This window comes from Taeniopygia guttata, chromosome 11 (genome assembly GCF_048771995.1).
Source record: "Taeniopygia guttata chromosome 11, bTaeGut7.mat, whole genome shotgun sequence".
NCBI classification, from domain to species: Eukaryota; Metazoa; Chordata; class Aves; order Passeriformes; family Estrildidae; genus Taeniopygia; species Taeniopygia guttata.
In genome coordinates, this window is record NC_133036.1 from 7449391 (window position 1) to 7464146 (window position 14756).

The following is a 14756-nucleotide window of genomic DNA, read 5'->3' on the forward strand; positions in this document are numbered from 1 at the left end:
AACAGGACAATACAAGACATTTTAAAAAACCCTAGATTATTTCCTTTAGGAGGTTTTATTTTACCAGAGAAAAATATGAATGAATAATAGAGCAATTCTTTATTAAACCCAGTAGAATAAAAAGCAGTAGAATGGGCAACATAATATATGCAGGACCAGAGCATCTGTATGCCATCTTGTAATAAATATGGCACGAATAAAACATTAAACTGGCAATGGAACTGGGTGAGGAAGTGTGAAAGACAATCAGGGATAGATTTTTTTTGAGAGTTATAGTGTGTATAAAACATCAGCTCTGCTGGAAGACAGAAGAGATTCAGACTGAAATTATGTGCAGACGGAAATTACTGAAGGCAGGAAAGGCTGCAGCCTAAGTGCTTAAAACATATGAGAGGTGAGATGTTACCGAGCAGATAAAGCAGAAGAAATGGGAGAAAGGCACTACAAGACATCTGAGAGGGTGGCACCATTGTTTGCTGCAAGGGCTGGTGACATATGAAAGGAGGCAGCAGGGCTACAGTACATTATTATACTCTAATTTTCAGTATGTTTGTTTGGTTTGTGACAGAAAGAAGACAGCTTTTGAACAATTAATTTTTCATTATATCAATCCAATGGTGCAGCCCCTGGAGAGGTAATTTGATGGATCTTTTACTGACACTCCTGACTCTGCCCTCCCACAGGAGCATCCACTCTGGTTTCCACGTGGCTGCCACACAACACCAAGCACTGACAAATCTGGTCCCCGGTTTTGATGGGCTGTACTCAGCCAAAAACCACAGCTGTGGAGGGAGAGCACAGGAGATGCACCCAAAAGTGCCCTGCTGCAACTCCTCTGCAATGTGGGAAACAACACTTCCATTCACAAGCTAAGCTATCTGCCTAGAGAAGAATGCATTGCTTCATGGAGAAGGATGAAGTATTTTACCTCTTTCCTGGCAGAAGGGAAAGAATCTAGATTCAATCCTGTGCCTGGAGGAGCATTTGTACTGGGACAGACTTTACAGTTATAGCCTGGTCCTGCCCAGTGGCAAAAGAAATTGGTTTTTCATAAAAAAAAAAAATATATATAAAAACATGTAGTAGTACATATATATATATTAAATACACTCCACTTATCTGAACAATAAAATTCAGTAAGTTACCACTAGCCATGTTATTGGAACAGTTTAATTTTATGCCACAAGAAATACTTGCATCTGCTGATTAAGATCTATGATTTATACTTTGCACCTCATGAAAAAAGTTACCTGGAGCTAGAAGAAAGGCATAACATTTCTTTTAATGAAATATTAATATAAATTAATTCAGTGGTATTAGTAATTGTTACTGAGTTCATTCTTCAAAATTCCAATTTCTATTCACCCTCTTGGTGTTTTATTCCTGCCTTTTCACAGTGCTTGTGCAATGATTTACAGCAAAATCTTTGCAGGACAAAGATGTGCTGTGTGAATTACTCCTTGTTGTAAAAATCCAAAGTGCTCTGTTTACAAAATTGTACCTGATGTTTCCATGTGTTATCTAGAAGCCAAGTAAATCTGTGCTGCAGTCTGAAATAAGATTTCCTGGTTCAATGTAAACTTGAGTCATGATCACAGTTTTGGATAATGGAAATACCAAAGGAAATTATGGAGCAGTTTAGGGGTTTTCAGTGCGTTGTGTAGGGCAGTAACCTCCTTCAGGCAGCAACAGGCTTGTCCTTGGCACTCACTCCTCATGCATCCCTGCCCTTCTCCCAGCACCCCTGGCACACACAGGGACAGGCTGGATGCAGGAGGTGACTCAACAACCCGTGCACACCAAGCCCCAGCACCACAGGGCCCAGGGCCAGGAGCAGGGATCAGATTTGGCTGAGCAGCAGCTTCTGCCCCACTAATGAGTCCCAGCTGAACTTGCTGGAGAAGGGGTGACCACCTCCACATTGAAGTCATCTCCATCTGTGTTGAGTTTGGTGTTGTGTCTGTGAAAGTCCCCAGCCACAGCTTTTGCTCCCTCCGCCTCATCAGGGCTGGTGGTTTCTTTTATCAGTTCTGTCACTGACTCATTGTCTGACTGTGGGAAATTAATTTCATTTTGTCTGCACTTCAGTTTTCTCCATTGCAAAATAGCAATAAACTGCTTTATATACATGTGTACACCAAACACTGCACACACTCTTATCACTCAAGGCTTCTTAACATGTTTTGTACGTTGAGGTCCTAACGTCAGCATTTTACAACAAACACAGTATTTTAAACTTCTTGGCACACATTTCCATACACTGATAAGTTGCCCAATAGCAGCAGTCTAACCCATCAAAAGCATCATCAGGTTCTAAGCCAAAAGAAAGGTGATTTAAACATTAGTTTAAATATAAAAGTAACTGGGAGGTGAGGCATATTCAGATCTAACTGATTACAGATATAAGATTTTTATAAATATAATGTCATGCTATGTAGGCATCTTCAGGCACTCTGAAGACAGAACACCACATTTAATCTTTCAGCTTTGTATAAATAGAAACTTTATGTTAAATATTAAGAGGGAGAATTATGGTTACCACTGGCTATTTCTTTCTTTTTAAAAAGTAATTAACCCCTTTTTCAGGACAAATATTTTCTTCATTAGTGATGATGTTTTCCAACTGGAACAAGAGGTTAGGGAACAGTTGCTGCACTAAACTCTCACTTTTTCTTAAGATAGGGGAATAATTTAGAGGCATTGGTCTAATTGGTCTAATCACAGTTTCTCAATTTTTATTTCACATTTCTTGTATGTCAGATCTGAGGCTGATTAATCTGTTTTACATATGCATTTGGTAGAAAGAAACTTGATAAGTGATTCTAAAAATTCAAGACATTCCTTAATAGTGTGAATTTCAAGTGAATTAGAAACAGGTTTTGAAAAGTCAATAATTAAAGATCCTAAGAAAGCCAGAGAGCCAGGCAAACACTCAGATAATACTTGCCTAATCTATTTTATTTATTTGGGTATTTATATGGCAGTGATTAACCCTGACATCATTAATATTGAATGAGCATGGAAATGTTTAATTTTCATTATTTTGCTTTCAGTGTTTGCTCTTGCTTCTGCAAACATCTCAAGACATTTAGCATCTTGCAAATGCTTTGGGAAAAAATTGTTGCTAACGACTCGGACAGATTTTTTTGTTTGTCTCCATTAATGACCATGAACAGTGCAACTGAAAAACAAGGGCAGCTTTCCAGTGTTGCTGGACGTAAAGCACCTTCCACTGGAAGTCACGTTTGGAGAGCTCATCCCACCCAGCCACTCCTGAGGATACACTGCAATGCCACAAGTGCTCTGTGAAGTTCAGGCAGCCCAGCTGAACAGGTTGTGTCTCATGTGGAACCACCAGGGCACTTTGTCAGCTTGAACAACCTTTGAGCCTTCCATGACAGCTGATTTCCACTGGCCTTTGGTTTCAGCCTAGTATTTTTTCCTGATGAGTACAACTTCAGGTATTATTAACCTTGCTGTCTGAAGTGGACATCTTGTACAGTATTCTCTCAATAGACTTGATGAAAGTCCCACTGAAGCCAATGGAGAAATTCCCATTGACTCTGTACTGGATGGAGGCCAGGAAAACTGCTCTGTGCTGTTATTTTTGGTTGCTATCCATGTTGCTTCACCTTTTATAAATTGCATGTTATTCATTCACCCAGGAACTACAACTACAGAATTCAGCCACGCAAACAACTCCAGGCATCCAAGAAACTCAAAGACAAGAACTGAAACCCTGACTCTTCACAGGAACTTGTACAAGACACTAAACTGCTTAAAATACAATAAAACACAGATGCAGCAAACCTTCAGTTCTGCAGTCTTCATGAGAGCCAGGTGTTGGCATGTATATCCCTAATTGCACTGGGACTCACCTTTCTAGCAGTGTGGTAATAAAAAAAATTGTGTTAAATAAGGAATGCAACTTGCAGAAATACTTTCTCATGGGACAAGCATGTAAAGGAGAAGCTGGGATCTACATATGCACAGAGGAAGTCAAAACCAGAAAGAAAGGAATGAAAAAGAGCAAAGCTGAAGCAGGCAAACAGGAAGTGATGAATAGACAAATTTGAGAGACAATGTAGGGACTGAATGTGAACAAGTAAATGTACCTGTGATGCCTCAGGTTTTAGCTTTTTTTGTAGATTCTGTAGTGCTGTAGTGTGTAGTTCTGAGCCTCATATTAGGGGACGGTGAGCTCTCTTCACAGAGTAGGGAGACAATTCCTTCTCCATCTGGGGACCAAGGACAAATAATCCAAATCTCAGGTCCAAGAGCACACACAACGTGAAGAGAGAAAAACAAGAAGGATGGGACTGCATGGGCTAAAGCTGGAATTGGACAATTAACTCCAATATGCAAATGGAGCAGAACTTATAAAAGTGAGAGACCCCATGACCAGTCATCCATTTTGTGACCATTTTGGTTCATCTTGGGTAGCTCTGGTTGGGCTTTTGTACTGCCCAAGGCCTTCTATTAAATCCTTACTTTAACTCTGTCTAGCCTCTGTTCTAGGTCAGCCTTCACAAGGCATCAGCTGTAAGAATAAATTGTGTATTATTCCATTTGACCCTCATCCAAAAGTCCTTTCTTCTTCCCTTCCCAACAGGCCTAGGCGTTGAGAAGCCAATCTTGTTATTCTGTGCAGGTTTGGGAGTAGTTCAATTGTTGTATCTTCCTGGTAGAGCTCACTCACAACTGTGTCTGAGTCCCAGCTGCATTGGATCCAGACACATTCTGCAGACCTGCCAGCTCTCCCAGTGTGGATTCTTGTCTGTTGCTTACAGCAGGAGAGCCTCTGCTGCCCTGACCAGTGGCTGAACACATTTTCCAAAAGCTGGATGTCTGGGTATCCTGAGCAAATGGCCACTTCACACAAATGCTGAATCACACCTGCAGAGGAGCTGCTGCATAACTAACTGCATTGCCTGCATGCTCCCGAGGCTGTGTGCAGATGTGCAGCAGGGCTGCCCCAGCTGGGACGTGTTGCATTCGCTCTGCATGGACCCACCAGCTGTGCAGCAACCATGCAACAGGATGCCTCTGGACCTGCCAATGTTGATAGGTACAGCTGAGTTCTGCTTGGCCCAAGGGGACTCCAGCATTGCTTTTGCCTTGGCTTTCCTGACCTCCCCTGAATGTACCTTGATCTCTGGTTCAAAACCCTCCTTTCCTTTGCTTTGGTCTTTCTAGGCAAGCTGGTCTTGCAGCTAAAAACATTCCTCCTACCAACACAGCAAAGCTCTCTGTGTCTGCTCCCTTTCTCAGAGATTATTTTCATTCCTCTACCTAGCAGGTATCTGTGGTGCCAGACCAAGTCTTAACACACAGTTTTGTAATCCAGTTTCCAGAGGAATTGCCACCTTGCAAATAGCTGAGGACAAACCTGGAAGTTATGTTTTTTTAACCAACAGCTGTCCATTGCTCAGATTGGAATAGGTTCTAATGTTTACTGACCCTCCAATATAATATCACTGTGAAATACACAGCCTGTGAATAATCTCACATCCACAGGGGAAAATGTCATCATACAGGAGCTTTATAACACCAGACAGACCTCACAGGAAAATACAATCCTGAAAATATGTTATCATTACACAAAAAACTAAATGTCAGATTATCATTACTACATTATAATTTCTCCTGGCATGGGAACTGATTCTGTTCCACTTAAGCCAACTTGAGTTTTGCTGCTGAATTCAATGAGTGGGAAGCAAAAATATGCAGAGGAAACACAATGAAAAAAAGGAAGAGGAAGATCATTTACCTTTGAACACACAGTAAACTCTTAGTTTTTCCTTTCTTCAAGTGTAATTGTTCAGGATGGATATGCAGAAAACCTGTATGACCTCAATGAACTTCCAGACTCTCTGGGCACCAGCAGGATCCTCCTGTTGACCAACTGGAACATCTTGCCACCTCTGTGGGAGTTTGCAGGAGTTCTGTTGCAGCCTTCTCGTGCTCCCCTCAAGACTCATCTGTCTCTGACACGAGCAACAAGGGAGATAGAGCAGCTGGGGAATCAATAGGGACAAGCTGAAAGTTATTTACAGATGTTAGCTGAGAAAATGGGAAACCCACAGAGCAGGGCAGCATGTGCAACTCTGTCTCAGAGGGAGTGTTCTCCTGTAATTAGAACCCAAAAGGTTTTATGCTGATTTTTAGTTTTTGCTGTGAGCAACCGCGTCTAATGGCAGCAACTGCTGTCCAGATATTCTAATATTCCTGACTTGGGGATTCTAGACTCTCAAACAAAATGAAAGGGAAAAGCACTGTGGCACAGTCCCAATTATCTGCAGACAGAAAATCTGCAGCATTTTCTGTATGTCACTTTGCCACAGCGGCACAACAATGGTTCAGAAGAACACAGGATGTTTATCAACCTTGGCTAAGAGCAACTGAGTTACATCAGCCTTAACACTGTCTTCAGTAAGCTCAAGTAGATCCAAGATCTATTTTTAAATTTACTGATGATTCTGACCACATCTCTCCTTGCTTCACCCACTGCACCAGACTCCAGCCAGTCTGTGATCACTTAACCTCTCACAAATAAACAAGCAGAACTGAATCATAATTACACCAACCATTATTACCACCATCCCATCCTGGATGGCAGGTTTGGGAGTATGACACATCTATACTGCCTGCAGATGTCTATTTGTTTCTAATCTTATAATTTAAATTGATCACTTGAGTAAAATTACACGAGAACATATTGTATTTGCAGGATGAAAGAACTGAGCAAATCTACTATATCCTTAACAAATTGCCTATCAATTACATTTGTAACATCACACTTCTCACTACTATAATAATTCAATTCACATTTTGGAAAAACAGTCCCTGCTACCCAGTTCACAAAATCTAGTGTAATTTCTATTTTAATAGTTCTTCTCCTGCTCATAGAAAATAATTAACTCAAAAAATTATTACTCCCTACTCCAGACAGATTGAAACAGTGCAGCCTTTAAATTTATCCCCCAACTACTTGATGTTATATTCCAACTGCAGTTTGTTCATATAAACCATAAATCCACATCAGCTTCATAGTGACCAATCTGAACAGCAATTCTGACTAAAGGATACAGTAAAAATATGAATATGAAAACATGTCAGAAAACCAAATATTAACTTAACATTTCCACAGAAATAGGCCTCAATTTTAGGATAGATGTTCAACACAGAAAAAAAAAATTGGAATGTGCCCCTGGCACCCACCTTTCCCTTGTACAGGTGGTTGCATAACTCCATGCAAGCTTTCTGCACCAGCATTTCCAAGTCATTCAAAAATTTTATTTTGTTAAGTGTTGTGCTTCCAAGACTGGCCTTAATTAGCCCTGTAATGCCTTCATAGCAGGCTCTTTCTCTCAGACTTCTATTAAGACTACAATTAATTCTACAGTTCTAAATGCTCCATAGCTATAATTTATTTATGGGTCTAACATTTCCTCACATCTGAAATTAGATTTGCAGCTTTTTTGTTTTTCCTAAATCTTCCCTTGATCCTTCTCTGTATGTATGGCTACTATATTTTGCATTTTTATCTTCCTGACATCTTCAGACAAGGCCTCTGGTACAGAACTTTTCTAGTCAAGTGAGTTGTGATAGTGTCACCCAGACGAAAGGTCTGTACTAGTTATTTTCTCTGAAAGGCTGACTCACTGCTATCGTTTGCCTTTCTCTGTTTTAACTTGTCTTGATCAACACATTAATATTTCTGTTCTCACCAGATATCAATCATTTTCAACAGTCTTTTCTAAAAATTAGAAAAGAATGTCAGAAATGCACACTGTGCCTTCTTGAACTTTCAAAGCAAGGGAATATCAGGACCTCAGTGTTTAAAAAAATCAGCAAATAATCACTGTAATATAATAGATTTATTTCTTTTAGCCACTACTTAAACTAGTTACACTAAGTGGTTTAGGACTTTGTACTCACAAAAGGCCAACATATCCCAATCAAGCTGCCCAGCCAGCACATCCACACATCCTGACACAGCTCAAAGGCACTGCTGCAGCCCTCACTGCTAACCAGGCTTCTCACAGGGAGATAATCCCCTCAGATAATCTACCAACAGAATGAGCCTCAACTGTTTCTTTCTTAAGAGTAAGAGTGTGTATGTCTGCTCAGACCCACTTGTTTTGCAAACAGTTCTACAGACACAAGCATGGGAAGCATCTATTTTCCAGACATTAATTTCTGCAGCCCCTGTTTACAAGGAAAGACAGGGTGGTCCAAGGGACAACAGAACAGCCCACAAGTGAACAGACTACTTTGTCTCTTCAGCTGTGTCCCTGGCATGCCATGTGGAACAGCACATTTAGCTTTTCCTTGGTCATTTGTGCATGGCACAGCCACAGCTGGAGACTCTGTGACCTGTCCTTACCTTATTAACCGTGTAAACTGGTTTAGTCCATCTAGGAAATGCTGCTTGTATCCTGCATTTCCCTGACAGGCTCACTAATGCTGATCCATTACTCTGTGGTCTGTGCAGTTGATACTGGAAAGCTAAAACTGCCCCCACTGAAGAGAAAGTGCAAGAAACAGTATGACTCTTTTTTTCCCAATAATAGGTATTATGCAACTCCACCAGAAGCATTTCCTTGGAAATCTCTCTGTTGTGTCCTCACATGCTTTCTCTGTCTCAGCCAGAATTCTGCCTTTCCTAAAAATTACCTACCCAGGAATTCATACAAGCACAGCTTCTTCTGTTTCAGGGGTGGAGAAGAGAGCTCTGGAATGCCAGTGCCTGGCTGTCAGAATACCTCTCATCCTCACCCGCTTACATCTACCGAAGAAATGATCCTCTGTGTCTTTACACATTATGTCAGGGCACAACTGACAATATTATGGGAATTAGGTATGTAGTGTAACAAGAGTTATGTTTTCTGATCATGTGTTAAGAAAACAGGAAAGTCACTTGGCTCAGTTTCAAGTGTGTAGGCAAACCAAGAACTTACTCCTGTCAAGCAACCATACCATGAACAGTCTGCCACACTAGGGAAACCAGGCAATGCCACAATGATCCAGAGTCTCCTTTCCAGATTTGTGTCACATTTATTCTCTCAGCTCAGAAACACATTTGGTTCACAGAAAAACGAGACAAGGAATGGTTTTAAATGACTCATTTATACCTCATCCATACTGTGCTACTCTACAATGCTTTTTCCTAAAAGCAGCGACTCCATTCAACTCAGAGCCTGTTTTATTCAGAGTCCTGGCAGGGCTATTTCCCCCACTGAGAGCAGAACTCATGGAGTATATTTGCATATTAAATCTAACCAGACATTTCCATGATGAGGGAACCACAGTGAAGGAGTGGAGTAGCAGGTGGGTGTCAAAGAAAACCAATTTGCTCTCTGGAATGTTCACTAGGGCAGGAGATGAGCTGGCTGCTCCTCAGTTAGGAGATCCCACTCATGACACGGTGGTGAGAAGAAAAGTAAACGAGAGTGTCAGAGGGAAAGCAACATGGTACTGGTGCCTCAAATTAAATGACATTATTGGCAATTCCACTAAATTAACTGGATCAAGAAATCAACCTGATTAGGGCACAGGAGCTCCTGGAATCAGGGGCGGGGCTAAGTTACTGAGCAAGGCAGCAAAAAAGGGCTCTACAATAAATTGAAAACAAAGCAGGCAGAGCAGAGAGCGTTTCTAGTTGCCTGTGTGTAGAACATGTATCAGTGTTCAGTGAAAACACTGAGTCCTGCTGAATCACTTGTGATGAGGGAGGTGAGAGTCCATGCATATTCCAAAAGGAAATAGAAAAGAAACAAATAATTTTTAAAAATAGAACCAGAAAACGGGTAAATATTGGCTTCAGATAAATATGTCTATGAATAGTTTTACTGGGGGGAGCATATCTAGAGATGAAAATGCTCTTGTGTTCAGTCTTGGTTTAGGAAGTTTTAGGCATGCACACTTTGATTTCTAGATAATTATCAGGTCTGTATCTGAATGTCCTGCCAGAATTTCCCAACCAAATCTCTCAGTAACCCCAGCACTTGAAACAGGTGAGTTCCTACAGAACAAAAAGGGGAACAGAATAAATATTTCCATTTTATTCATTTATTTCAACTCTACGCAGTTCTTTAAACACCTGTGATTGAAACTCCTCAAAATCACTTAAATTCAAGATGCAAGAAAATGATGCTTCTGATTAGAAAAGCAAATAGAAATACATTTAAAATAATTAACTGTGAAAATGTGTATTAACTATCATTATTCTTTACATGGGAAAAATCTGTGCCACCTGAGAACTGGTGTATCCAGCCATTCAAAATGCATCATTTATCCAAGGCAGGAATGTCAAAAATAATCCCTCCACATATTCAGCTACACTGACTTTTACATAAATCACTGAAGATATCACCCTAAGGGAACTGAGGATGACTTGCCAATTGCATTCTGTAGGCTTGCAACAAAACTCTCTCAAAATGAATTTTGTCAAATCATAAGACCAAAGGCTGTTTGGAAAAGGCACAGTATTTTGCTGTACTCTTCTCTTCCCACTTGTGCCAGAAGATATTTCCAGAGCACACAAGTTAGATAAATGCACCTGAATCCAGCACTACTGCCAAAGCGTGCTGAATTAATCCAACCCATGACAACTAAATTAAGGAATTTTGTTGTCCACAGAGTGACAGATCCATTGACTGAATCAGAAATCAGATTATCAGTGCAACGCTGTGCTACCAAACCAAAGCAAACAGGTTTTATTGCAGGCACTACAAGAAAAGCCAAACCACTCCAGCCCCCAGTTTTAAAGGAAGGATTCTTGGGATGCTCAGTAACACATTAATGCCAGCATAAGCAGCTCAGGGGAAACTCCCCATGCCAAAGAACAGAACTGGGGAATTCACCACAGAGCATGAGGAGTGAGGAACAAGCACTCAGCAAAGGCTCCAAACAAATGCCACTGAACTTCCAAACAAATCTGCTCTGACTGCATTGCAACCTTCTGTGATTACCATCCATGAATATTGTATCAAATGAAGATTGCTCACTGGAACACTGAATTTTAAGGGAATGCTGAACAGTAGCTGAGGAAAGTGAACTATGAATTTTTAATTTAAGCATTCACACCAGAAATAAGCCTCTAAAAGTTTAGGGTCTTCCAATCAAATAGATACTTGGTGTGACCTATGAGAGCAAGTAATAAAGTTTTAATTTCAAATGCCAAATAAGAACAATGACTCCTGACAAGCAGCAGACCAAGAATTAATAAGACATGACTTGTATTTTTCCTGACACTAAAATATTTGAATTTTAATGGCATGGTATTTTTCAATCTTATTTTTTTAGTTTTTAGCAGAAAAAAAAAACAAAAAGAATTCAAATTCTATAGTCTGCTGTCAGCCACATGTAGTAATTTATGCAACTCCAACCCACTCTAACTCCCACTTATACCAAAAGAAGTTGATCCAGCTGATTCAAGCCAGTGACTTAAGAGGAGGGGGATCCAACTGATACCATTCCTGGAGAAATAACAGAACTGCAGCTCCCTGGCTAAATCCAGTAGCAAGGAATTTTTTCCTTCTATTGAGGCACAAATGGTGTCCAAATTTCACCGGGCCTTAATGAAGCTGAGTCATAAACTTACATGACAGCAAGTGTTTCAGTCTCTCCCCATTTGCAACTTTGCAAGATATTTTTGCAACATAAAATTATTTGGTATCATATACAACCAAAAATATATATATTAACCAAAAAAAAGCCACATTTTAGGTTACACCACACAGAAGTTTCAGCTGAAAAGAAATTCAGTCAAGTGTGCTAACCTTCTAAATTTTGGGAGCTATTACAAAAGCATCAATGAGGTACTGAAGACAGTCATTATTAATTAAGGAAATAATTAAGAGAACATGTGCACAGAACTTAATGATAATTGTCTAATTGATAGAAGAACATGTTATAAGCTTGATACCATTCCTGTTAATAATAACAGCACTATTTTGTCATGTGCAGCAACACCATTAACTTCCTGTATGGCTCATTGGAAGTTCTCTCTCCAAAGTCGAGCTGAGAGGGAATAGAACAGCAGAAGACAGAGAAGGGAAAAAATACAGAGATCTTATTGTAGAGGTTCTGCTGAGCTGGAAAGGCTCCATGTCACCCCAGAGAAGTGACTCCTGTGGCCCAGTGAAGCAGAGCAGCACATTTTAAATAAAGTGTGGGGCAAAGGTAAGTTTCTGCTTGCTTTTTAAACACTATGACAAAGTGTCTGGAGTATCTAGGCCAGATTGAGGGGAGAAATGAATTATCCATATGGAATCCTCATAAGCTCAGCCCATTCTTCAAATCTGGGCTCCTAAGGGCACCAGTGAGTTAGACAGCAGCTTTTACATGTTTTAGTGATTAAAAAATTAGATGGATTGTCAGTGGCTGGTCAGGTATGAATCAGTCTGTAAACATCAAGACAGAGTCCTTGTGAAAATTTCATCTTCAAGATTATTTAACATGCCAAGACATATGTCTTAGGCTTCCAGATTAAAGCTTTCATGACCTTTGCTAAATATCATCTTTTGTTCTCCTCTTTTATTCATGTGGTGACCCATTAAAACATCAAACCTTTCTTTCCTAAACAGCAAGTGCATAATACCTGCTTTCCATTGTCACACATCCTCTGTCACTGTCACTCTTAAATAAGTAAATAAATAAATAATCTTTCTCTAACTCAGTTTCCTACAATAAATACCCCAAAAAATGTTTGCTAAGAACTACAGTAGTCAAAGTCATTTCATGCTAATATTTCATGCTCTGATTATCTCTTTTTCCAATGCATTACTTTTAAAAAAAACTGTTCAACAATACTAGATACATGTCATTTATGTCTTCTTACTGTTTTGTGCTTATTCATGATGCTGTCCTTTATTTCTTTGGTTGATGACACTGTCATCTGTCACCTCATCTGCCATTTACATCTCATTAATATCAATTGTGCCCTCAGGGATCAGTTTTGTCATCAGAAAATGGCACAGAGGGTCTGCAAATGGAAGAAATACCAAGCATCAGTGCCAAAAATAGCAGCTAGGCATCTCATCTCTCCTTCCCAGACCCCACAGATGCTCCTGTGTATAATCACAGCATGTTGGACAACATTCTGGTTATCAAGGTATAAGGAAGTTGTATTTAATAATTACACTGGTTTTATTGGAAAATTAACTAAATAGCAAAACAGCAAGCTGGCACTGACTGAAACCCACAACTTCCCAGTGCCCACAGCCTTGAAACAGAAACGGAAGTGACTGAAGACAAGGCTGGATCATTCAGAGTGAGACAGAAGCACTAGGATGCAAGCACTGAGGCTACTTTTCAGGTCTTCATTTCCCAAGAAAATCCAAGTAGGCTGTGATGTAGATAAATTCTCAGGCCAGTGAGGGTAAGCAGAAAAACCACTTCTCTGAATACTCAACATGCTCTTCCCATGTTTACAAACCATGAAAAGTCTCCACATTGCAATATGGAGATGCTCTTTGGAAAGAAACTGAAATGTACCCTTCCAATCACAGCATTCCAGCAGTTCTGCCAGTCCCACCCACTGGAGAAGGTGTGAGACAGGCTGCCAGTTCAGCTTCACTCTCATGACAGACACCTGATGCCTTGAACACTGCAAGTTTTCCTACAGAAGAACCTTGTGAGCTTTCCTGCAGCTGAGAGCTTTGGGGTTTGTTTACCTGTATGGCTTTGGAAGATGCAGGTTGAAGAAAACACTGTGAAACACCCGCTAAAGCCTTGCAGTCTACTGGGCTGTCACACTCAGATGCTCTTCAGCAGGTTCTGCTGTTCTGCAGGAGGTCCAGCAGCATGTCCAGCTCCTTCTTCTCATTTCTATTGCTGAAACACAGATCACAGTTTGAAAAAATCATTCCCCAGTGAACGTCCATAATGTGGGACTGAGAGGCCCCTGTGAAAATCACAGCTGTAACACAAAATTTTATGTTCTATTAATGCTACAGTAATGTCACTCTCATTTCACACTGGACAGCGCAGCCACATAATCAAGCAACTTTTAAACTATGGACATGCTTGGCTCATTTGCTTGCAATTATATTTAGTGAAAATATCTCATACTGTTGGCTGCTCAGACACTTGCCTCTGCACCTTATTAGCCCGAGCACTGGGAGAATCCTCCACTGAGTCCCAAAAAATGCAAACCAGCAGTCTGCACAGACATCTGCCTAAGTGCAGAAAAATGAACTTATTTTATTGTAAATAGCGCCTACCAGATTTTCCAAGAGGTATGTGTTTCATACCTCATCCACTACTTACCTCCACCCCCAAAACCTTTATCCTAATTTCACTCATCAGTGTCTGATGTCTTTATAGATCACATTAGCATCTAGCCTGCCTCATCTTTTCCACTCCAGTGGCCCTAGATCTCATTGTAGTGCAGTTTATCCATGAGGCCCACACCTTCCAGGCTGCAGCATCATGATGACCGCTCATCCAGATAATCCTGGTCAGTCCTGTCACAGCTTTGACAACAGACAACTGTACCTGTCACATTAGATAAGCCATCCCATTTGCTTCACATTAAACAGCAGGACAATACATAGATATCATCTGTCACATGAGAAGCCTTGGTGAAAAGACAGCTCTATCACACACAGCACCCATGAAAAGCAGAAAAAGCCCAGCAGCTAGAAGAACTGTGTTTTAATATTTCAAAGATTTCCCTTCTGAATAAAAATTAATTACAAGGAAAAATCTCACACACACAGCCCTAAAGACAGTCACTTTTCTGAGAG

General features: G+C 40.4%; 1 long non-coding RNA gene across 2 annotated transcripts; it reads right to left on the bottom strand.

Annotated features, from left to right (window-relative positions):
- Window positions 1-2745: 2745 nt before the first annotated feature.
- Window positions 2746-14434, bottom strand: LOC121470588 (uncharacterized). Of its 2 annotated transcripts, none has more exons than XR_005981658.2 (3): window positions 13683-14434; window positions 5771-5987; window positions 2746-4238 (listed from the first exon to the last, which is right to left on the bottom strand). It is a non-coding gene; the product is annotated as an uncharacterized lncRNA (long non-coding RNA). The 2 variants fall into 2 exon arrangements; XR_012057765.1 differs by having other exon boundaries at window positions 5771-6017.
- Between the last annotated feature and the right edge of the window lie 322 nt (window positions 14435-14756).